At 41.9% G+C, this 24,435-nt stretch overlaps 1 long non-coding RNA gene across 1 annotated transcript in view; it reads left to right on the plus strand.

The window, feature by feature from the left end:
- LOC311063451 overlaps positions 1-11,993 on the plus strand; it is a 52,108-nt gene extending 40,115 nt beyond the window's left edge. The window contains exon 3 of the long non-coding RNA XR_014602591.1: positions 11,879-11,993. This is a non-coding gene — a long non-coding RNA (uncharacterized lncRNA). The remainder of the gene's footprint in view (positions 1-11,878) is intronic.
- The last annotated feature ends 12,442 nt before the right edge of the window (positions 11,994-24,435 follow it).

Below are 24,435 nucleotides of genomic sequence, written 5' to 3' on the forward strand. Positions count from 1 at the left end.
CACAGGCATCAACAAATAATTACGTTTTATTGCATTGTGTTAAACAAAACATTGCGAGAGAGAGAGAGAGAGAGAGTTAAGGCAAGCAATGGCAACAACGCTTTAAACAATCATCAGTCAGAGAGAAGGAACATGACGCCCAGTGCCTGACAAATAATGTTTTTTGTTCACTTAATTGGGGAATAGAACTGCGGGCACGTCAAGTCCTGTCCCGACCACGGCTTTTCTTATTTCTGTTGGGGTATGACCCATATAACACAAACACAGCCGTTGAATTTTTTCACTGGAAAATCATTAGCAGGCTATTTGTGTTTGTTCATCCCCCAGATTATAGCTTTTTGGCAATCGGCAAGATATGCCGAACTTATTACACTGGTTAATGGAGAGGATTCTGGACGAGTTGTTTTGCCTCCAGGGGCAACATATTTCTAGGCTTTAATATCTCAGCATCTCAGGTATCTGTACTAGATGAAAGGATATAATGAGGGGTGAAGCAGCTGTGAGTCAATCTCTGACACATTCTCTTCTCACGCTGGCTATATATTGCTCAAGGCAAAACACACCCTGGCCAGCATTAAACAACAAATTGGTTGAAAATGGTTTTCATTGTTGGAATTATCTGTTAATTTTAGGCCTTTTATCCATTTTGGATTATAGGTGGAAGTTTTGAAAATGTCATTTTTAAAATCGTAACATTTTCAAAAAGTGAAAGAAGCCGATCTACAAGCTCACAACACGACGCAGTGTGATGCATTGTGAGGCTGTATATCAGCTATTTTTGCTGTGCGACACCGTCATACTATGAAGTAAAACATAGGACTTAAGTGGATTAAATTTAAATTTAGCATTATTGATTAGATATTCTTGACCATATAATAACAAAATCTCTGAACGGCATATAGAATTTAAATTCAAACTAGAAAGGTGCGCACCACAGAGTGCAGTACATCCTCCGCCTGTTGTAGATTTTAAAACAAGCTTGTAAATTAACTTTGTGTTCTTACTTGATTCAGTGCTTGAACTTTTATTTCTTGTTGGAATGGTCAGCATCTGTTGCAGGCCATTCTCTTTTAATAGCCTGTAGAGGTGAAACTCCTGGCATGTGCAGCTGTACTTCACCTTCATATGTCGCTTTTGTTGAGATCACGTTAGCTCTCTCTCTCTCTCTCTCACACTCTCACTCTCACTCTCTCTCTCTCTCTCTCTTAACTGAAGATGTGTCTGTTTATTTGAGTTGCGGGCCGCACGCACGCGGGTTGCGTGATGTACTGTATCTGTGTGTGTGGCGCATATACACGCTTGCACACATCATAGTTAACACTCGCTATGTGTGCGTTGCTGTGTTGGTCGCTGTGTGTGTGTGTCTATGTGTGTCTGAGGAATTGTAAAACTGTTGTCAAAAGTGCTTCCAAGTCTAAATGAAAGATAATCTCTGACATTTCCACCCCATTCTTGGACCGGTATGTGTCGCTGATAGAAGCTCTTCTGTATGAACAAGCCTCATGGGCCACCTCAGTATGTACACGCGTGCGCGCACACACACACACACACACACACACACACACACACACACACACACACACACACACACACACACACACACACACACACGGACAGGGGTGAAAACATCACCCCGCCTTTGGCTGACGTAGATAATTATACTTGATGGTCTATGATTTCATTGATCATTGATTAACTTAATTGTATGTAATTAAATTTGAGTTTTAAATTGAGGCAGTAACTTTTACTGTGCTACGCTCTCTCTCTCCTGGACAGGCATCACTCCTCAAAAACACTGTGGCCTTTTATAATCCCCAGAGAGAGAGAGAGAGACAGAGAGAGAGAGAGAGAGAGACTTTAGTGCAGTATGTTTTCTCACAGTTTGGACATACAATGCTTCTTCCCTAATAACAGTCCCCTGAATTCCTTAAGGCTGATTTATAACAACCGTGTCGTGTAACAGAATTGTCATATTTTCAAATGAAAGGTTTTGATGCGTTGCATCAACACATTTTTCAGTTGAAAATACATATTTTGTGTCAAACAACATGGTCCTTCATTGAAGAATAAATTAGCCTTTACTTTAGTATAAAAGATAGTTTTTCTGTCTGTTTATTATTACAGCTTTTCTTCCCTCAGCTTTTTGCAAATTTCCATGAGATGGTAAATGTTAGAGACATGACACACTCAGGGATAGTAGAAGATGTGCAAACATACAAAAATGTTCCCTGTCGCAGCCTGATGGTGGCGCTATAATTATATATTATTAATTATATAAACTATAATTAAAGTTTAAAATGTGGAACATTTTAAAGGCCATATCTCCCCGATGTGATTGAGGCATATTCTCCACACCTTTGCCAATTGGACCATAAGCTCTGCCCATAAAATCATCCAAACGATTTAGAATGTTTTTGACATTTTAACTCTTTAAATCTCCTCCCCATGCATGAACCAAGCTCTTTAAAATCTTTATTTTTCAAGTTTCATCGCAGATTTTTGATCACATCTCATAATTGGATTGAGCAATCATCAGCTAGTTGTGAGGGTGGAAACAGCACAAAATATTACCTAACCCCTTGAAAAATTAACTACTCAATGTGTGACTGTCAAATTCAAGATCAAATGCATGGTCTGAATTGGCATGTCTTTGAAATGAATTCAGTTGTTTACCTGGGAATGATCAGATTCCCCCAGAGGATAAACAAACACATTTGTTGAAAGGCAGACATTGTGCATTCGGCTCCCTTCTATTTCAGTACCTTTTGTTTTTTGGCTAGAGCCTACCTGAATCCATGCCACATGTGTGGAAACGCATTCAGCTTGATTTTATGATGAGCAATAAAAAAAGGCGACAGCCACAGACAAAAGCAACCGACAGCTGTCTAGCTTGCTGTGTGTTCACTGCCCGACTGTCCACAAAGCCGAATGGCCTCCTAAATCTCATCTGGAGCATCTGTGGATCATGTGTACACGTGCATGCATGTGCATACAGTATGTGGAAGTGTGTATGTACCATCCATGCTTCGATGCACAGTAGATGTGTGTGCACTTAAAGGGGCATTCCACTGTGAAGTGACATTAACCCCCTGAACTGATTAAGTATCCCTAATATGCTCTGCACACTAAATACGGTAGGAGTGGATGTGGTAGAGGAGGTATACAGTACGTCATAATGATGAATACCTCTACCCAAGCTCAATTTTGAAGAAATATTTTGCCATCTAGATGCCTACAAAAAAGCTAGGGAGAAATCAAGTGATTATCATGTTTGATTTTTATGACATGGCCCTGCAGTAGGCTAGCCGTGTGTGTGTGTGTGTGTGTGTGTGTGTGTGTGTGTGTGTGTGTGTGTGTGTGTGTGTGTGTGTGTGTGTGTGTGTGTGTGTGTGTGTGTGTGTGTGTGTGTGTGTGTGTGTGTGTGTGTGTGTGTGTGTGTGTGTGTGTGTGTGTGTGCGCGTGCGCGTGCGTGCGGAGCGGGTGGAGCGTGAGTGTTCTGAGCTAATCTCGCTAACCACTGGACCGATCAGCGCGACATTTCCTGAGATCCTCATGATTTGATTTTCCGGTTTTGATCAGAGCCCAAATATACAAATACTGTTTGAGAGAGCCACAGAGGGGCTTTCCCCATTATTAGTGTACTGTAACTGTTTTGTGTTAAGCTCTGTGACTCTGTATGTTAGCAATGTGCTTGTGTACACAGTAAAATCATGTGAAATAGTTTATTGCAGTACAGTGCTAGTTTGCTATGAATGTGTTGTTCACATAGACATTGCATGCTGTATGTGATTCTCTTCATGCATAGATGCATGCATCATGTCTAGGGTAACCATTATTACTGTTTCCTGAGAGGAAGAGATCATGCTAGAATGACCAGTATAGGTGATTCTTGTATGTGTGCCCCTCTCAGTGGCCTGTGAGACTGATACTCATGGGAATTAACCCAGAAGCCCTCAGAAGATGAAAGAGCGCTGTCTCAACCCTGATGATCAGACTGGCTGGCTGCTCTGTCTTTGTCCCTGTGGCGCCCTGTCATCATAGTCATCTAGCCTTACCTCAACCTGACTACAGTACCTACTGTAGTCCCTTTTGTCTGGGACCACATCCAGACATTACTTGGGGATGGTGGCTATGTCTCGGGTTGTCACCACTTTCCAACACGAAAAGAATTAAGAATCCGGGGATTGAATTCCATTTTAAAACAAAGCGTAAAACCTTCACCTTCACTTTCACAGTTTAGTATATTCATTCTTTTTTTTGTGCCGGACGAAAAGAAATACAGACATTTTAGCCAAACATTTATCCTCTCAATCAAATTATCTTGACTATTGTGCCACTTCTGTATGGTGTGTGTACTGTAGCGTAAGCCCTGAATATCACGGTGTATGGAAATCCAAGTGAAAATGACGACAACAGGATTTCCACAGAAACAAGACCCTGTTCTGTTTTTTGGTTTTTGACACAAACCTCCGCCGTCATCTCGCTCCATATTTTTGGAACCAAGGCTAGCTTAACAGCCATTTACTGTGACAGAGGGACCGTTTCATCTCTGGTTACAATTAACCGATTTTGAAAATATGGCCTAATCCTCCGGCTGGTTCTCTGTGTTATTTCTCCCCTTCTAGTTCTCTCCCCCTTCTTCTCTCAAGCCTGATTTATGTGTAGTTGTAGCCTTGTAGGCCGGTGTCCTGCACCAACAAAATCAGATCTACAAGCTTACAATGCATCGCTTTGTGAGCAGTATAAATCAGGCATCACTCTTCCACTGTAAAGGAAATCATGATGGCAGACACGTGTGCAGCACTTGCCAGTTCACACGCTGGTTTTTGTTTGGAGTGGAGTCGTAGGCCTGAAGTCAAAGCAGGTAATTTCTACTGTAAACTCTGTACAGTGGAACATTGTACTGTACTCTGTGGAAGCAAAAACATATACCTCTGCAGGCTAAATATTGCTTGTTCACTTGGAACTGATTACGTAATTCATGGATACTTTTAAAACAGCCAGCATCGGCCATCAGACATGGGGTGCATACTGTTGTCATTTGCTCTGATTAAAATGTTACATTTCAATTTCCCCCAAAAGAACCATTGCACGTGGCGGCACGCTGCATTTGCGCCACTTTCAGCGTGGCTCTTGATAATCCAGCCTTTACAGATACACATCCTCCTCTCATCGCCCCTGGAGTGAGTTTCAACTTGTGCACATTCATCATAATTTGTGTGACAGGAGGTGTACGTACTGTTCCCTTTGAACATCACTGTTTTGAGTTCAGGAAGGAGTACAGTTCCGTTATGTAACGAAAGTTCCCCTGCTAAGTAAGGATGGGTATGAGCAGGGAAAACAATAGAAATAAATACAATGTGTATGATTGCTAGAAGGCAGCACTTCAGCCCCGAAGTTCAAACGGGGAAAGAACAGAATGTTGTTCTTGTGGTTGTGAAGTAATTAGTTATGAAACACACATCGGGTTTAGGTTATTCACAGAACTATAAACAATTGAATGCGATTTCAATGGAATTGAGGAAGGAATTGATTTTCTACTTAACCACTCCCACATCAACCACAAAATCTCGGCCCTACGGAGATTTGGCAGGTACAACTAGATCAGTAAGTCTCTCTCTCTCTCTCTCTCTCTCTCTCTCTCTCTCTCTCTCTCTCTCCTCTCTCTCTCCTCTCTCTTAACACACACATGCATACCGTACACAGAGACTCTAGAGCTAGTTTCACTGAATCATTCCCAGTGGGTGCATGAGGTTGATAGGGAGTCAGCCTGTCATATTATTATGAAGGTGGCGATATTACACGTGATGTTTAAGCGTCACATCCCACAACAATTAGCTGGTGTCTGCAGTGCTGGGCCTCAGATAAACCTGGGAACTGACAATGTTTCCTGATTGTGTCAGAACACTTCCGCCTCACATTAGTGAAATAAATACACATACACCATATACACACATCAGCTCAAACACACTCTGTCAGGCAATATACAAATACATTCACCCAAACAGTCACACTTATAATTCTATTGTAGCAAGCTGGTCTAGACACAGGGAAATGGAGATGTCACACCCTGGAATGACTTAAGTCTAAAACACAGTGCAGCATGGTCGAGGTAGTTCAGAAGGTCTATACACTATGATACAGCTCTAAAATACATTTAAACTAAATGTTGCTATAGGGACATACACCTGCCTGCACTCTCAACTATGCTATTGATAGACATAAAAAACAAATCATGGATTTGTTCAGTCGACACAGTTTGACACAGTCCCTTTGAAGATGGGAATTGAAGAAGCGAAAGTGGAAATATCTTTACTAACAGTATCCTCATCAATCATGCGTTGGCGGCAGCGCTTATGTGTGCAAACAAGCTTAGATTATCATCATATTACTATGGTAGCCTACTGTATGTATTCATCATTCATCATGTACCAATTCCAACCTCAAATACTGGCTTCGACTTCCCAGCTTCTGCTGCACTGACTTACTGTACAAGCTGCCAATCACAGTGGTCTATCACCAATATTTGAGGTCAGCAGTAGGAAAAGCAATCACATACTGTAAGTCAGGGGTCTTCAACAGGGGGTCCGGGACCCCTAGGGGGTCCTCAGAGTAACTACAGGGGGGTCCGCCAAATCTTTGTGTGGTGGGGAACATTAGCACAACGCGAGGCGTTGTGAGCTTGTAGATCTGCTATTTTCGGAGCAGACCAAGTACAGAGCCAATGGTCTAGTTGACTAGATATTGAGGGTTTAAAAGCTTAACTACCTGAAAATACACATTAGCATGAATCCAACTATCTATGAAAAAGTGTAATCTGCAACACAATCCTAATATACAATAGAGAGTCGCGTGCATGCGTTGAAGACCCCTGCTGTAAGTAGTTTGTTTTCCTCGAGGTACAGTGGCTTTCATTCAAGTAGGAAGGCCTGTAGGAATCTGTCCTGAACACATTTTATTGTCACAGGCCATGATTTCTGTTACCATCAGTTCTTCTATCAGCCATGATGGAAGCACTCTTCCTTGATCACGGCCAGAGTACAGAGGCCTGAGAGGCTGATAAATCCCTGCTGGTTCATTATCAGATGGAGCCCTAATAGCTCAGAGGTTATTATTGTGTCTGAACGATAAATGCTGTGTCAAGGCATTCCATCGCTGATCGACCTAGACAGCGCCTTGTCCCAGATAGTTGGTCTTATTCACTTTTTATCCCAGCCAGGAGCTACAATTTAGTCAGGCAGCGCTGGATGACTTGGCATTTCTTACGTGGCAAAATTCTGAGTGTTAATTGAACTAAAAGTATGACCCATTTTTACACCCTCACAGTTAAATTAACACTCAGGAGTTGTTTGGCCTATATTCCTCACATTTGACATTCTCAAGGTGCGTTTTAATGGTATTTAAGTGCTAAAAAGGTAATGCTGCATGTCAATATTATTTGCTAATGTCCAAATCCACCTTGGCCTGTTTCTGTCCGTTAGGATTAGGTTAGGACTGGGGGGACAGCTGAGAGTGTGAAATGATTCGGGTCCTTCAGGAACTAAAGATTTAAAAGACGTTCATGGTTAATGTAAATGCTGCGACTGCAAAGTGGGCAGAATTCTCTAAAGCAGTCTAAACTGTTGTTACAATGGCCCTAATATGTCACAGAAGCTGGAGTAAATCACTGTATTACCGTCCAGATTGGACAAGTATGCCTTTGATCCAGGGAAATTGGAATGCTGCTTCTGAAGAGGAAAAACTGGGGACAGCAGTCACAGTCAGCACTTTGGCTGATCTGCCTAATATTGGCTTTACAGTGAGATCATAACATTTCCTACAGTATATTCCAATCGTGATGTTCTAATCAGTGCGTCACTATTGATTAAGGGAAATATGTGATTATGTCCCAATCGAATAATCATATTCCATGATTCATAGTCAGTTGATTAACCACATGAACCCTAGCGTCCCTATTCTGGGGTGAACATTCAGCGAAAATAGCAGATCATCAAAAAAAGAGATTTGGTGTAGAGGGGAAAAAGGAGGGGGACAGCTATAGACCCCTGGTGGACTATGTGGTCAATGACGTATACTGTAGGTTTTAAGTGTTTGAATTGCTGTATCTGGACAAGTATGTGGTCTACCTGTATTACTTGACATTGACTTGGCTGTTGTGAGAACTGATAATGACTGATGAGTTGCAGCTGCGAGAGATCCTCACAAACACTGAAACACATTCAAGCGCAGAGAAGCACAGAGGCGCTGAGTGCCCATGGGATTTAGGGATTGTTGACCCTTTCTTGCCATTGGAAATAGTTTACTTTGGACCCTTCCTTGTTCCTTTTGTCCGCTCCATAGACTGAACTGTAGCCAAGAGCTGGCCCCAGAGCTGTCCCCAGACGGACAAAGCATAGAGCATAAAGCTTTATAATAACCTGGAGAGGGCACAGAGAATCCCTGCCCACTCATTTCAATTAATTTGTTCACCCAGCGCACATACTACCCCCCCAGAAGTATCTCTGTTTGAGGCATTTTGAGGCCATGGATTAGAACATGCACATGTCTATGCATCTTACGTCACCATGCTTGCTTGTACACATTGTAATGGCAAGCTTACTGTACCAGAGTTGGCTACTTGACAACTTTAGCCTCAGCCAACCCTCCTGGTCAGGGTTAGGGCTAGGGAAGCAAGACGCAAAAGGTAGTTTAGTGCTAAGCCCAAAACAATACTTTCATTGGAAAAAACGTGACTTTAATGTCATGCGTGCATGCGAATAAAATAATGGATGAAATTGATGCAATCCTTGTTTCCACCCAATAGTCCACACATGGTTCTCTTCTGAAATTCTGGCCCCCAAAATGTCAAGGTCACCATGGTGGAACTCCTGCCTGTCATCGCCCTTTTAGGGACATTTCTCGTTTTGGGAAGCTTTCTGTCATTGGCATCCATCTCCTCTGGTCATAGACATGACGTAGCTAATGCCTGCCAGTGCTATGTCTATGGAAAGCTGCTCATCAATACTTCCCACTCATAGTCTAGTACAGTACATGTGGTATTCTGTTTTTTTTTATTTAAGTAAAAGTACAGCAGCTATACCAAAATGTAGAAATACTCTGTTACATGTAAAAGTCCTGCGTATTCTACATGTTTGAATTCAAAACGTTTTAAAAAGCAGCCGATCTACAAGCTCACAATGCGCTGCGATACAAGGTGGTGTGAGCTTGTAGATCAGCTGTTCTCAATAAGTGGTTGATCTATGTTTTATAATAATAATCAAAATCTACAAGTAACTAGTAAAATTCTCAAATATTCGTAGTGGAGTAAAAAAAGGACAATGTTTGCCTCTGAGATGTAGTGGAGTAGAAGTATAAAGTATCTAAAAAATGTAATACTTATGTAAAGTAAAAGTGCTTCAACATTATACTCAAGTACAGTACTTGAGTAAATGTACTTAGATACTTTCCACCACCGTCTAGTGCAGTATTCAAGACATCTGTGGACTTCTATCACAAGACGGAGGCCCCTACCCCATTCAATAAATCATACCAGCAGTGTGTGTGATTTATTTGGAATTGTCAGTGGGAAAAGTTATCCTGTTACGTAATAGTGACAACCTTTACATTTTACTCAGTGCTGTAATCTATTAGGGTAAGAGTAATCACACTTTACGCTTTTGAAGGCATAGAGGTGAAACACGTCCTGCCCGTCATGTTGCCTGCCCTGCTCTAAAATAAAGAAAAAATACCTGAAGGACATAAAGTGATGTGAATGGCATCATTCTCCTCATCATGAACTTTTTGGAGCCGTTGCACCCGGCAAGTTTGTTTTATCATTCATTTTTGATTGAGGTTGTGCTCGCATTCCTTCTAGTTTACTTATATAACCTGATTGGTTCCAGTTAAGTTTCTGCTATTCTTTCTCTAACATTCGCAATTATAGCATATCAGTAGAAAAGACCACACACCTTCAAACATAATACATTGTTTGAAGGTTAAACAACCCATGATTTGAGTTGTTTATTTATTGAATATGAAATTTATGAGGTGATCGCCAGCAGTGGTGGAAAGTAACTTACAATTATTTGTAAGTATTTGCATTCTTCAATACTTCTACTCCACTACATCTGAGAAGCAAATATTGTGCTTTTTAATCAACTACAATTATTTGATCTACAACATGGGTTTTCAACACAGGGTCTGGGATTATTATTTTTTTCATTAACCACTTGAACCCTAGCATCCCTGTTGTGGGGGGAACATTCTGCGAAAATAGCAGGTGAAGTGGTTTGAGCAGACCAAGCACGAAGCCAAAGGTCAAGTTTACTAAGTATGAGGGTTTAAGACTTTAAGTGGTTAAATGTCTGAAAATGCACATGAACATGAATCCAACATATTAATAGAAAAGATAATGTATAACAAACATCAACATTAATTCACACTGATGATAGTGCTATGAAACTATGAAATCTATGAAAAAGTTGAATTTACAACACAATTTCATACAATTTCATCTATCTTTCAGCTAAGGGGTCCTTGGCCTGTAAAATGTTGAAGATCCCTGCTCTATAAGCTTACAACGCATCGCATAGTGATGCGTTTTGAGCTTGTCGATTCAATACTTGAGTGCTTTTACTCAAGAGCAAGTGTCCTTTTAGATGTGAATGTCACCCAGCCGGCTTCGCTTAGGAAATCTGATTAGACATCGGGCCAAGCACTCTGAAGGTTTACACACAATGTCCAGCTACACAGTACAGTATGTGGATCCAAACTAAACGTGTCATAATTCCTTCCACTTTACCTGTCCAACAGTGAAGACCTATCCCCTGTCTCCGGTTCTGCCATGCTGACAGTTTAGACGGCATTACATAAGTTGAGTGTGTGTCTTATATTAGTGAAGTGATTGGGGGAGAGGGAGCGTGAGGCCAACATCTTCCAGAGAAAATCAAAAGCCCTGCGGGGCCCGTTAGTGTGTGATCCATGGGTCCTTGGGGACACTTTTCTCAGATCATGTGCATGAGGCGGGCCAGAGCACCTAAGCCTCTGTCGGTTCACACACTTATATTAGTCATCCCTGTCTCTGACCAGACAAGGGAACGTACGAAGCCCCCGGAGTGGCGCCGGGCCCCTCTTATTTCCACTATGCGAAAGAGAGGAGGAGAAAAAAAGTTGCATAATTTCTTCCGTTTGGAAACTTATTTCTGGCAAATTTACAAATCATCAACTTTTTCTCCTGCTTTTTTTTTTTTCATTCACTTCCAACTGCATCCCAAAGTCAGGCTCATTTTATGTGATTTTCCTTCGTCAGGTTATTTGCTCCTAATTTTTACGGGTTGTAGCACCTCCCGCTCACTGAACTCTGCAGTGTTAATACTGTTTAAATGAAGTCACCGTTACTCTGACTCTGGATGAAAAGTTCAGCACCCAGCTTCAACCCTCAGGGTACGGACAGACCAAAGTTTGATCCTGCCTATGCTGCGGATTCTGTCAATGCTTTTCAATGGGAACAGAGCGGAAAGCCGCGCAATGGCAGCAAAACGCTCCCTCATCAACGATTCATGAAAATGAATAAATAAATCTAAAGATATTTTGACAAAAATATTTGTATACATTTTTTTGAAAAAAAACTATAAAAGGTGAAAAAAGTATTCTCGCAAAACTAAGCTGGCTGTGTGGGGTGATTATTTCCCTTACAGTATATCCACAGTGTGGTTTTTCCAATTCGCTATGATGTCTGTCACAGGGTGAGCATATGAAAGTGCCTGTTAACTGGTGAAATCTAGCATTTGTGGTGGCCCCTATGGTGCCCCCTATGGTGTAAGTGAAATCCCTTTTGGCTCTGTCTAGAGGCCCCTCAATGTGCCAAAAATGTTGCATTTTGCTGTTGTCTTCTGCACAGGGCCTGCGTATCAGAGATGGTAGGACGTCCTCCTGCCTTCCACCCTGATTTCGCCGTCTTCATGTGTCATCATCGTCCATCTGGTGGCTGCCTTTCCTTTGAAAAACCGCCCCAGGTAAAATGCCTCCCAGCGTATTATGTGCCAGACGGGGATCTGCTGGATTTACAGACAGCTGCTGAAGGGAAGTCTGCTTGACTGGTCTGGTCCGCACTGAACACACAGAGTTATGCCCCATTTAAGATCTGTTGTACTTGTAGATCTGCAATTTTCAGTGCTTGACAACGTCGTACAACAACAACAGTATAAATCATGTTAGGAGGAGTAAGGGGACAGGGAGGAGGGATTGAGTAAGTAATATGAGAGAAGGGCATACAGTAATTATTTTTCTTTATTTTTTTATATTATACTGTACGCCTTTGGCTTGGCATCAAATGTAAATGAAGCACAGCTGCAGTGGCATTCACATTTACTACTTGTTTTTTTTAAATGCTCCAAACGATAACAATTTTAACAATTTGACTATTGCATTATGGGGACATGCAGCCTCCAAGGAGACGACTCTTGTTCTTAACAACCAAATGGCTGGCTATCACGAAACGCTACTCCTATAAGTTTTGACTTTTTGCACAAAATAACGGTCAAAACATTGGTAATCGGTGGGCTAAGACTAAGGACTAAGGACTGGTGTCGGACCTAAAAATCTGGCATTGGCCAGCGGCTATATTTACAACCTTAATGTGGTTATTTTCCAGTCAATCTGACAGTAAAAGTTACTACAGTACATCATTCTGGTACACTGTCCTTTCTGTTGATTTAGAACACCCATCACTGTACTTTACGTTACTGTAAAGCCAGGCAGCATAAATGCCCCCCCCATCCTGGGGGGGGGCATTTATGCTCAGATAATTGGCTCCGGGTCCACTGTGGGTCCGCTGTGCTGACTACCTACAGCTGACAGAGTTGGTTTTGTTCGACCAATGCTGTGGGTGGCCCAGGCAGGTCATGGTGGACGAGCATGCATGGTGGGTTGAGCTGTGTGTGTGTGTGTGTGTGTGTGTGTGGGCAAGCACCCGCAGCCGAGTAATACCACAACGGCATACAGTACAAGAGATAACATTGTAGGCCTTTTAATGTGCCAATAATGACCCACTGCTGCCCGATAAAGCATTGGGTGTACATGGGTGGGAGCCCAGTGACCACTGGCCCTCAAGACCCTCATCTTTTGTACAGTACCTTCATCAGACCGCCACCAGGACATGTCCCTCAGATGTGAAGAATCCTGCATCCTTTTTGAGCTTGGCTTCTAATGGAACTTCTCTCTCTCTCTCACTCACACACACACACACACACACACACACACACACACACACACACACACACACACACACACACACACACACACACACACACACACACACACACACACACACACACACACACACTCTCTGTGTGCATACAGTATGTGCTTGAATGCAGAATGTGTGCCTACAGTACTGTACAATGTGGCCATCCAGTTATTCTAGACACGCTATACATATTTCAACGCTATACATATTTCAGTGTTCGCTGTAACATAGTAGTTGTAATAACGTGTCAGGATGCCCCCCCCCCCTCCCCAACTTTCAACTTGGCGATCAGCTAATTCAACCGGGCAACACCGTCGTATGACTAAGAATAAAATAGGGTTTTGCAGTTAACTTCCCACGGTCGCGGCATTGGTGGATTCCACTCGTATGCCTGCCAGAGTTACATCTTACCTTACGTCTCCATGTCTCTATTCTTTGTGACACACAAAATCTGCCATTGGAGATGCACAACACAGGTGTCCCAGTGTACTTTTTCTGTCCTAATGCAAAACTATTGTTAAGTATGAAAGATGAACACGGGATGTCCAAATATTTGCTTTTCAAGCTCCCGAGACACAAAAAGGAGTCAAATGCATGCAAGAAGCACCTTTGTTTGCACCCCCAACACACTTAAGTGACATTGATTCCCTTCAAATACTAGGGCGTGACGTTACTGCAGCTAAAAGAATCAGCTGCGTGAGAACGTTACGTGAGTGTCTGTTTACCTGTTTTTGTGAGGACCCTAGGGGCTCTGCAGGAAGCTGTCTAGGAGCTGTGCAGGGCCCTTCCACTGTTCTCTTTGTTTGGGTCCTGCTGCTGCATTCATTGCGGCTTGGCCACGCCATGCATTGACAAGTCACTCGGAGGGCCCCGCGTGGGGACAGATAGACCAACAGACACTTGAAAATGTCAGAGACCGTGGAGGAGAAAGTAAACGAGCGCTGTTCCCCGTCCAGCCCCCAAAATGTGGCTCCAATTACTGTCAGGAGAATTTCCTTGTGGGGCGTGATGAACACAACCAGGGGCCTGCTGTTGTACCGGCAGTTAGACAGAGGAGGCCGTCTGACTGCCTGCTACCAAAAATCCTGCTCCCCTACGCCTTGGTGGACAGGGAGATCAAAGACGGGAGAAAGGAGGAGCAGAGGAGGAGAAGAGAGTCAGACGCTTCCCTCCCGCTTACTGTGTAAATAAAGAGGGAGCTCTATCTTCCTAAAAAGACGATTAGATAGAGGACCCCTGTGTATATCTGAGTAAACTCTACAGTTACCATAGGGATGCCTATGGAATCTTCATCACTGGCACACACAGTGTTGTGGTGAGGAATGGTGGGACTTTTGCAGATGGGTTGAGAGATGTGATCTCATAGGGTGCTAAAAGTGTTTGTTTTGTTTGTCTAGTTTGGCTATTTACACAATCTAAATATTTTCATTTTGTACTACATGGTAATAAGGTTCTCAATGCAGTACACTATAATAATAATAATAATAATGTTATTTTTTTTACAACTCTGAAATAATTCCTATTGCCAATGACCACAAATGTGTACAGTATTTAATGATTATGCTATTAATACGATTGTGTATTTATATTTATTTTCCCAACATCAGTGAATGTGATTCAGACCTGCCGGTTATTTAGCTTAGCTCTTAAAGAAGTAACACAGTTAGTCAAATTGTTATAGCTGGAGCTTTGGCAGTTTTGTCTTGTTTTTCTTTCTCACTATTTTTTTCTTTTTTTTAATTGGTTACAGAAAATATATGTATTTATTTTTTACAGCTGCTCAGAAAGAACATTTCATCACCTGTCATAACCGCGCAATTACCTGACGTCAACCATTCCTAGGATTAAAACAAACAGAAAGAAAAAACAAAAACACCCACATTGCCACTAACAAGCCTTCTGGGGAATTCAGCGTTGTACAAATCTTTTTATCTTGTCCCTACATGAGTCTAAATGTGTCCTACATATGTGCTGGTTAGTATCTGTGGATGTACAGCATCCGCATTAAGTCTTGGCTTGCCACCAAGTGCAGTTCAGAGGAAGAGCCGTTCGTTACAAGCTGACAGCAGCTATTAAAGGTTATCAGATACTTTGTAAAGAAACAGCACAGTAATATCCTGAGTGTTAATTCATTTATCCACTTAAGCCTGACTCCATCATACGCCGAATATAGACGATCTGAAAACAAGCAACGCGCTGTGACCTTCTAGATATGCTATTTTTCTACGAAATATCGCCATACAACGTTTATGAATTAAGCATATAAGCCTTGGCTATTTTTGAGAATTATTGCCTATAATGACTTTCCCAAAATAGTTGTGTCAATGTGGATAATTAATTGAAATATATTAAATTTAAAACAAGTACCTTCTTGTCGTATGTTAGGTAAAGCAGGCCTGCAGGATAAGTAACTCAAGCATACTGTGTCTGTGTGTGTGTGTGTGTGTGTGTGTGTGTGTGTGTGTGTGTGTGTGTGTGTGTGTGTGTGTGTGTGTGTGTGTGTGTGTGTGTGTGTGTGTGTGTGTGTGTGTGTGTGTGCGCGCGCGCGCACGTTATGAGGATTTTGTCACTGGTTACTGTAGCTACACTTTAAAAGTTCGCCTACACATTTCACATTCCCTGTAATTTTGGTGGCCATGGTCACTGTTTCTCTTGCTTAACCACATAAGCCTAAAGGCTTATTTACTGTACATTGTTGTACCATGGGTAGCGAAAATAGCTGCTCTACAAGCTCACAGCATGTCACAGTGCGTCGTGCCGTGATGCGTTGTGGTTAATTTATACACCGTTGTATGACAAATTACAAATAGTCTTCACTGTAACACTAAGCCTGTGTCTCATTTAACAGACTGAACTCTCATGTAATCTTTATTCCCATGACAGGCAGAAAAATGACAGACTGTAGTTTGTTACTCATCGGTTCTTTTATATTGTCATCTCTGTTCTGGACAAACTGATGACTCAGCTTGGCCTGAGATGTTTCTTCTGTCCTTAAATGCTTTTGTTTCAAAACATTCTTAATTTGATGTAGGTTTTAGTAGCCTGAGGGATGGAAAATCTTACTTTAAACTTGCTTTTTATATCAACTGGATGTCCTCAGAGCACCTCTGAACGTCTGCTACCACTTTATTTGTTTAGAATTTTTCTTGTAACTCCTGTAAGTACAGTACCATGGCTCAGGCCTTCGATACATCTTACATCAAGAGGGGGGGGGGTATGTTTGTTTAGCTTAGTTACATTAAATGTGATGTATTACTGCTGCAGTTTTGATACATCAGAGTCAGAATTAACTTTATTGTCACTCACATCACACGATTGCAGGTGTAAAAGAGAATAATAAATGAAGTAATAATAATAATTTAAAAAATGGTGCAAACTCTCAACATTTGCAGTTACAAGGAAGAGTTAGAATAGAGAAATACATTTTTTTGAAGAAACAAACAAAAAAGAAGTCAAATAACAGGAAGGCGCATAATCAAATCAAATAAACAATATATATAAGATGCATGCTTACAAAATACCTATGGATAAATAGCAATACAGAGGGCAGAAATTCTTCTTATGTGGGAGGAAAACATCCAGCTGATAAATAGCAGCAGGTTCATGTGCATGGTTAAAGTGGCAAGGTTAAAGAAAAACAAAGCAATATGTATCGAGTCACCATCTCCATCTGTTGTGCATGCATGATTTCAAAGTCATCACAAATACATACAGTACAGTAACATGTGTGGGAAAGTATCCTGGGTCCAGTCAAATACATAGAGGATGTGTTATTAATATTGAATGTAACCTTCACACCACTGCTTATCTTGGACTATTGCCAGTATTCTGCATCACAGTATGATATTTGAAGTGCTGTTTAGCCCATTTAGACCTGAGACTGATTTTAAAAACGCCTTCTAAATCCTAACTAAGTTTTCAGAAAAACTTCAATTTATTTTTTTCCTTTAAAAAAAAAAATCCTCTTGCTATACTATATATAGCAACATAAAAAATGACATACAGTACTGTAGATGCTTTCCCGGTTTTGAAGGTATAACAATTTATAGGCTTTCCTGGTCTTAATGGGTTATGGAAATCTCTATCAGATGGTCTGCTGGCAACAAAGTATGAGGTTGTTGTTTATAAACAATGTATGTTATGAAGCAATGCATCTTAGCTTTTAATTTTTCCCTTTTTTTCATTTTCTGCCCACTATGGGTGGCAATGCTGGTTGGTTCAAACCACTTTGGGTGTAAAGAGCAGCACAGCCAGCAAAGCTTAGACTTGATAATACTAATGTGGTTTTAGAGTACGTATAAGAAACTTAAAATTATGATTATTCCAACTCAGAGAAATTTAAAAAATGTTTTTCCTTTCAGGTCTCTATACTAGAAGGCCCCCTCCTTTTCCCCAAATGGCTTCGCCCCAGAATAGGGACACTACTAATGTTCATGTGGTTAAGTGCTTCCCACATCTACCTACAGTTAGTTATACGTTTTTAACAAAGAGCATGTGGTCACAAAAAAATCGCTGTGGTGGCAGTTGCACGTTTTATGGAATACACATAATGTAAACTTACCACCTGGAGTCTAGACAACTTTATACAAAGATAGTGATAATTACTTGGCTGGGACATTAGGCAAGGCACGTTTATTTGTATAGCACATTTATAGTTACAGTGCAGCGCAATCATTTTTTATTCCCACTTTAATGTTATTTCCACATTTTATGTTCAGCACTTATTGTCTCCGCCAGGCCGAAGGCATGGCGAGAGAGTATGTTTTACCCTCCGTCCGTCCGTCCGTCCGTCCGTGTGTGTGTCCGTCCGTGTGTGTGTGTGTCCGTCCTGTCTGTGTGTTAGCAGCTAATCTCCGGCACCATTGGCCCGGTCGCTCCGAAACTGTGCACACACACTCCCTGGATGCCAATTCAGAACCTCTGCCCAATTTTCTCACATGGGCCTGTTATAGCGCCACCAGGAGGCCGATTTGTGCAAAACTCATTTTTTTACATTACTCCTACAGATTTTATCCAAACGTCATGCAAATCGGTACACTGTATCTCTATAGTCATGTGATCAACACGGATCTGTCCGATTTCCCATATTCTATCCTCATTGCCTATGGTTGGCTTCCAAAGTTTGCAGGATTGGTCCGTTTTGAACAAAAAGCCTCAAACTATGCACGCAGCTTGCGATTTTCGTGAAATTTCACACGCACATTCCCACTAGGCCGAGGAAGAAATGCCACCCTTTTCACATTGGCCTGTTATAGCACCACCAGCAGGTCTAATTTAGCAAAACACATTTTTGGAACAAAATGGCTCAAATCATGAATGCAGTGTCTGATTGCCGTGAAAGACCTAAGAATAAATGGCACCCTTTTCACATTGGCCTATTATAGCGCCACCAGGAGGCCAGAATAACGTACCTGACCTGGCGGAGACCTGTGCTCCGAGGAGCACTTTTTTTTTTGCTCCGAGGAGCACTTTTTCTAGTTGCATCTGATATATAACTTGCGCTATATAGATAAAGTTTGAAAAGGAAGTTTGTTCCAGATATGTGGTGCCTAAAAACTGAATGCTGCTTCTCCACATCTAGTCCCAGATGACCTGAGACTGGATGGTTTATAATGTAGCATAAGATAAGACAGGGAGCCGGTGTAAAGATCAGAAAAGTGGAGTGATATGATCCACAGTAAGGACTTAAACAGTAGTAATCTGAAGCTGATTGTTTTTTTTAGGGAAACCGGTAAAGACACAGTTAGTTAGTCGAGTCTGTGAAGATGAAAGAATGGACAGGTTTTTCCATATCCCGCTGAGACAGTCCTTCCAAGCCTTGATATAATGTATTCTTAAGGTGATAGTAGGCTGGCTTTGTAATTGTCTTAATGTTGAAATTCAGGCCTGAGTCCATGACTACATCAAGATTTCTGCCTAGTTACTTACATTACCAATATATGTTCAGTGCATCATCTATGCTCCTTGCACCCGATTTGTGTTATAACTCACTTAGCTAAAGAACTTGTGTGGAATAGCCCTTTGGTATAAACTCACTCCAAAGTTGAGTTACCTCTGCTTCTCCACTTAAATTGGATATTTTAAATGGTGCAGTGGATATTGGATAAGACCATGCATACTTAACTTTTGCTGTCATGTGGTGCTGGTGAGTGGTGTGTTCATGGTATGAGCCCAGACTGCCGAAAAGTGTATCCAAGTGCCTGCCAGTGGCCAGTTGACCACTTGTTTATACCAGCATTCTGGGAATGATTTCCTCTTTCATTGTGTTTTCTTTTATTCCTTCCATCCTGTGATAATGTACAATAGGGTAAAGCCCTGTGGTACAAAGTCAAGCTTATGAATGAGACATATTTGTTACCTAACTTCATGAAGGGCGTGATTACATAAAGCAGTGACATAGGGCTTGAAATCTGTATTCACTACACAGTCAGATTGGACCAATGAACTATGATCAGACCACTTATTTTTATGTCCTTACTTCTTTTACTAAGAGCTGCTTTTCACTGTTGGCTACTAATTGGTCAGTGGGGCTCTTTTACAACTTCCCCAGATGTGGGGCTTTAGTGTCTCAGGAGATAGAGTGGCCATCTGGAAGTTACCGGTTCAGTCCCTGGCTCCTTGTATAGAAGTGTCCTTGAGCAAGACAATGCGCCTGATTCACTAAGCTGTTTACGCCCATATGTTGTACGTACCGGCATTTACGAAAATTCCTGTGTCTGATCCTGTGCCTCTATCTTTTTCTGTCGGTGAATTTTTCAAACTCACGACTGCTCGGAGGCGGACTTATTCATGGGGCCAAAGCTTGCGTATACAGTATGTCATTAGAATGCCTTATTCTTCATGCAAAATCAATTACAATAGTGCCAAACCTCAAAATATGTATGTGCCCAACATTGTCAACACACATATGTCAAACGATCTTTGTATGCATATTATAGACATGATGCAAATTCAGTTGACGCATTTAGGGCTAAATTATAAGGCGTCTTTGCCTTTTTTGCAAATGTGGCCACAGTTTCGCCTATTGGACTTTCATGCCAACTCCAATGTCACGCTATTAATTTATAATAATGACCATCACATGAACGCAGTCTTACATTGATGAGGATACAGTATGGATGAAATCTAACTGTGTCCATTACTCCATTTCCAATTGCGATGTAGGAGTCGGACAGTGGAGGGTTTGTCCAAAGGCAAATTCCCCTCAGTAATCAATAAAGAAAGCTCTGATAAAAATGAGCGGATATTGGCGGATTCCAGCATCATCTTTTTACCTCGGTAAAGGTGAGTGAGTAGAAAGGGCTTATATAATATCCATTCCAAGTTTTATTAGCCTTTGGTCGTGAGGTTAAACTTTGTAAATTAACTTCTTATTCTCATTGATAGCTTCATTTTTCCTAGTAAATACCGGTCCATATCTATCGGTCAGATAATAATTAATTACATCAATAAACGGAGGAAGGAAACGTGTTATAATAGTATTTGGGTTTATTCCAGAGAAGAGATCTTACAAGCGTTGGACATGCATAGTTCCAGATATATTCTTCTGACGTTAAAACAGAGATACAGAGTAATTATACACATAGCGCGGGGTAACGCCTTTCGTCATCACGTCAGACCTAAGTCATGGCTTGAATGGCTCAGTTTCCTGGGCAACCAAGGTTGGGGTATCGAGGTTAACCTGCTATCTAATATTGTTGACATACTGTACCAGAAGGAGCCCATCAGACCAAAACACTGTTGCAGGCTGCCAGAGAGGCACTGACACTTTTAACCATAACACATACAAATGGAAAATGGTACACTTTAGATCCATAAGAAAATGGTACAAAATCATACCTATCACTCATTACACGAGAGAGTTGGCTATTACTTCATTAACGTTCGCTTGTGCTGATCTACAAGTTGTCAAGGGGGTGTGTCCCGCCGCGTTGTAAGCATGTAGATCTGTGCATCTTGAGGAGTAGTGACATCATAGGACATTTTTGGTTGCCTTTTATGGGGCGGGGAGGAATGCAAATGATTCTCCACGCAAAAGCGCTGCTGACTGCCAGACAAAAATGAGGAGCACCTGCGATACACACATATCAGGGAATCACACACACGTTTGTGAATCGCACGTCAGTTTGTGCTTAGAGAAAATACACCCTCCTTTAGTCACTTTATTTAAACGTTATTTTACGACCAGCTTAGTGAATCAGGGCCATTGAACCCCTAACTGCTCCCGATGAAAATGTAATGCACATTGTAAAGGCGTTATAGAAATACAGACCATGCTAAACTGAATGCGTGCACTGAATCATGGCAAACTGTTTTGCCCCGATATCATCTTACTTCATAGAAACTAGTGGAGGAGATGTGAAACCTGAACAAATATATTTGTACAGTATATGTGCAAAAATGATTTTCACAAAGTAGCAGTAACAACTAGCAGATACTAGAAATGCAGACCTACATTACTTCTGCATCTCAGGAGACATTACTCCTGCATCTCTCCCTCTGTCCGTGGGAGAGACCGCTTCTGCTCCCTGTTCTGTATCCTCATGAGAACATATATTTCTTTTGATACTCCGCTATCAGCCAGGATTTCAAACAGAAGCAGGACGCCTGTTTTTTCACTAAACAGATGTAAGACCCCCCCCCCCCCACCCCACACACGCACGCACGCACGCACGCACGCACGCACGCACACACACACACACACACACACACACACACACACACACACACACACACACACACACACACACACACACACACACACACACACACACACACACACACACACACACACACACACACACACACACACACACACTGTATGGTATACATCATCCTGATACAGGCAGACATGTGTCTTTAACTTAAATTACGTTCTCCCCCAGCCACTCACTGATGTCATGAGTAGGAACCTTTGTAAAAGACCGAGTTGCTCTAAAAGTAGTAGTCTAGTCATTCCATTCATAGCGGTCCCCTGTGTACCTGCTGGTATGTATGGCCCACTCAGAGCCAAGATGGTCAAACATTCCCCTTGGGTGGAATGATATCACTGATTATCATGCCGCTAATCGGTGCTCGCCTGTCTGGCGCTCTTTTTAAGCTAGATGCTTTCGGAGGCCTTGGCCTCCCTCCATATCATCACCCCTTGTCCTCATGTGCCACCCGCATGCCAGTCTGCTCCACTGCGGGATGATGTCATGAGAGAGACTCGCTGTAGGAGGTCTGAACTCGCAACACTAATACACAACAAGCTTGTGTGCTGTGACGGTTTGAAGAGCATTGACAACAGTCAGGCATGCTGTGTATCTGAGTTGGTGTGTGTCCGTGTGAGGCAAAACAAACAAATGAATAAATACGTGTAAGTGAAAAATTCCTTTCACCCAAAGGCTAGACTTTGAACAAATATAGAAAACCAATCACATGTGAAAACCACTGTGAATATAATAAACCATCAACAACAACAGTCAGCTCACTGACTTTGTTAAACTTGCATTCTGTTATTCAATACCAGTGTTTATTAATGGTTAGATGAAGGCACAGCGTGGGAGATGTCTGGGCTTGTGCAGAAGACATTAACAACAACTTTGTAGAGGATGACGCGGACCATTTAGCCATTTAGAGGAACCGCAGGGCCAGAATGAGGACTTTATAGCGTGGCCTGAAAATGTGCCTACTACAGTCAAATATGCACAACGTGATGCAGACTGTAAACAATTGCATTTATTGCATGCTCGCCCACAGACTCAGCACATTGGACCCCCTCGAAAATACCTGACCAAACTGACATTGTTGTGTGTCTGCTTGTTTACATCTCACATGCAGTTATTCCATTCTCGAGCCATTGGCACAGTATGGGACAGTGACTGGTTTGTGACATCTTAAATGAGCGCATCATTCAGAAATGACTGTTGTGTTCTAGATCTGAAGTGGCCCATGTAGAGGCTGAACAACAATAAAAAATCACAACTGCAGCCTCATTAACGAGGCATCCTTCCGGAACCATAAGTAGTGTAATAACTGTTCTGCTTTGAAGGAGGACTTTTGATATGAATACTGTTTCATTTCTGTCTCCAAACAACTCACTCAAATGTTCAGCACTGAATGGAGGGTGCTTGTGGTAAGCAATAAGCATCCATACCACTCATGGTGTGACACATATAAAATAAAGGGTAACATGATATCCCCCACTCCCCATTCCTATAGCAAACAACTTAATTAAACAACAATAAGACAATAAAGGCATGCTGGGAAGTCCCTCCATTGTCTAATGCACACCCTGGGACGCTACAGTAGTAAACAAATGTTTTAGACTTGGCTCTGGTATGTGGGCCCTGGCCCACTGACCTATGAGGACCCTGTGCCAGCACCTATAATCACTCTTGCCCAGAACAGTTCTTGCCAGCCACCACAGCCAGCACACCAACACCAATTGGAAGCTAGAAGTTTTCCACCACTCTTAATCTAAATGCTTTCAGATGAAAGGTACTCTGACGTAGGCAGGCAGCTCTCTGACACGCGTCAATTTCAAATACACGCACTGGTCTGAAAGCGTTTTCCATCTTGCTGCAGCGGCCCGGACTAATTATGGCACAATAGTTTAATTCTTATTTTTTTATTCAAGGCTTTTCAGAAAATCAATTCCCACCCACAGTGGAGCTTGCCGAGTGTTTGGTTGACCCAAGTGAAACAGAGCCTTTTTATTAATCAACTGGGATGGGGATTATTTGATCAACCCGTGAATCGGGATGGGTATGATGAAATTATGAAAATTCCACAGCCCTTCACTTTCCATACACAAATCATTGTGAGTTATTGCTTTGTGCCACTCGTCAGCCATGTGAAAGCCCTGCTTGTTTTCTTTTGACCCCTTTAATAAGCTCCATCAATATTAACCCCAGCTATGGCAGATTCGTGCATGAGTGTGGCAATAATTTTGAGACAGCTTGGACCGATTACCCGCATGCTTTCTCTGCATCAGCATTTTGTTCATTGTCTTAATGATTCACACACATTGTCTGGTTTCTCAGTCACGCACAAAAAGGTATAAAATAAAGTAAACGTTTGTCATGTTAATAATTAGCACTTAACATGGTATAAGTGGGGCAAGTTGTGTGGACACACTAGGATGTTTTGGCTGGCTCAAAAACTAGGCATTATGCCTCTGGAAAAGACAAACTCTGAAACACAAACTTGTGCACTGTCGGCAGTGT

This window comes from Gymnoscopelus microlampas (genome assembly GCF_963454915.1).
Source record: "Gymnoscopelus microlampas genome assembly, chromosome: 16".
Lineage (NCBI taxonomy): Eukaryota > Metazoa > Chordata > Actinopteri > Myctophiformes > Myctophidae > Gymnoscopelus > Gymnoscopelus microlampas.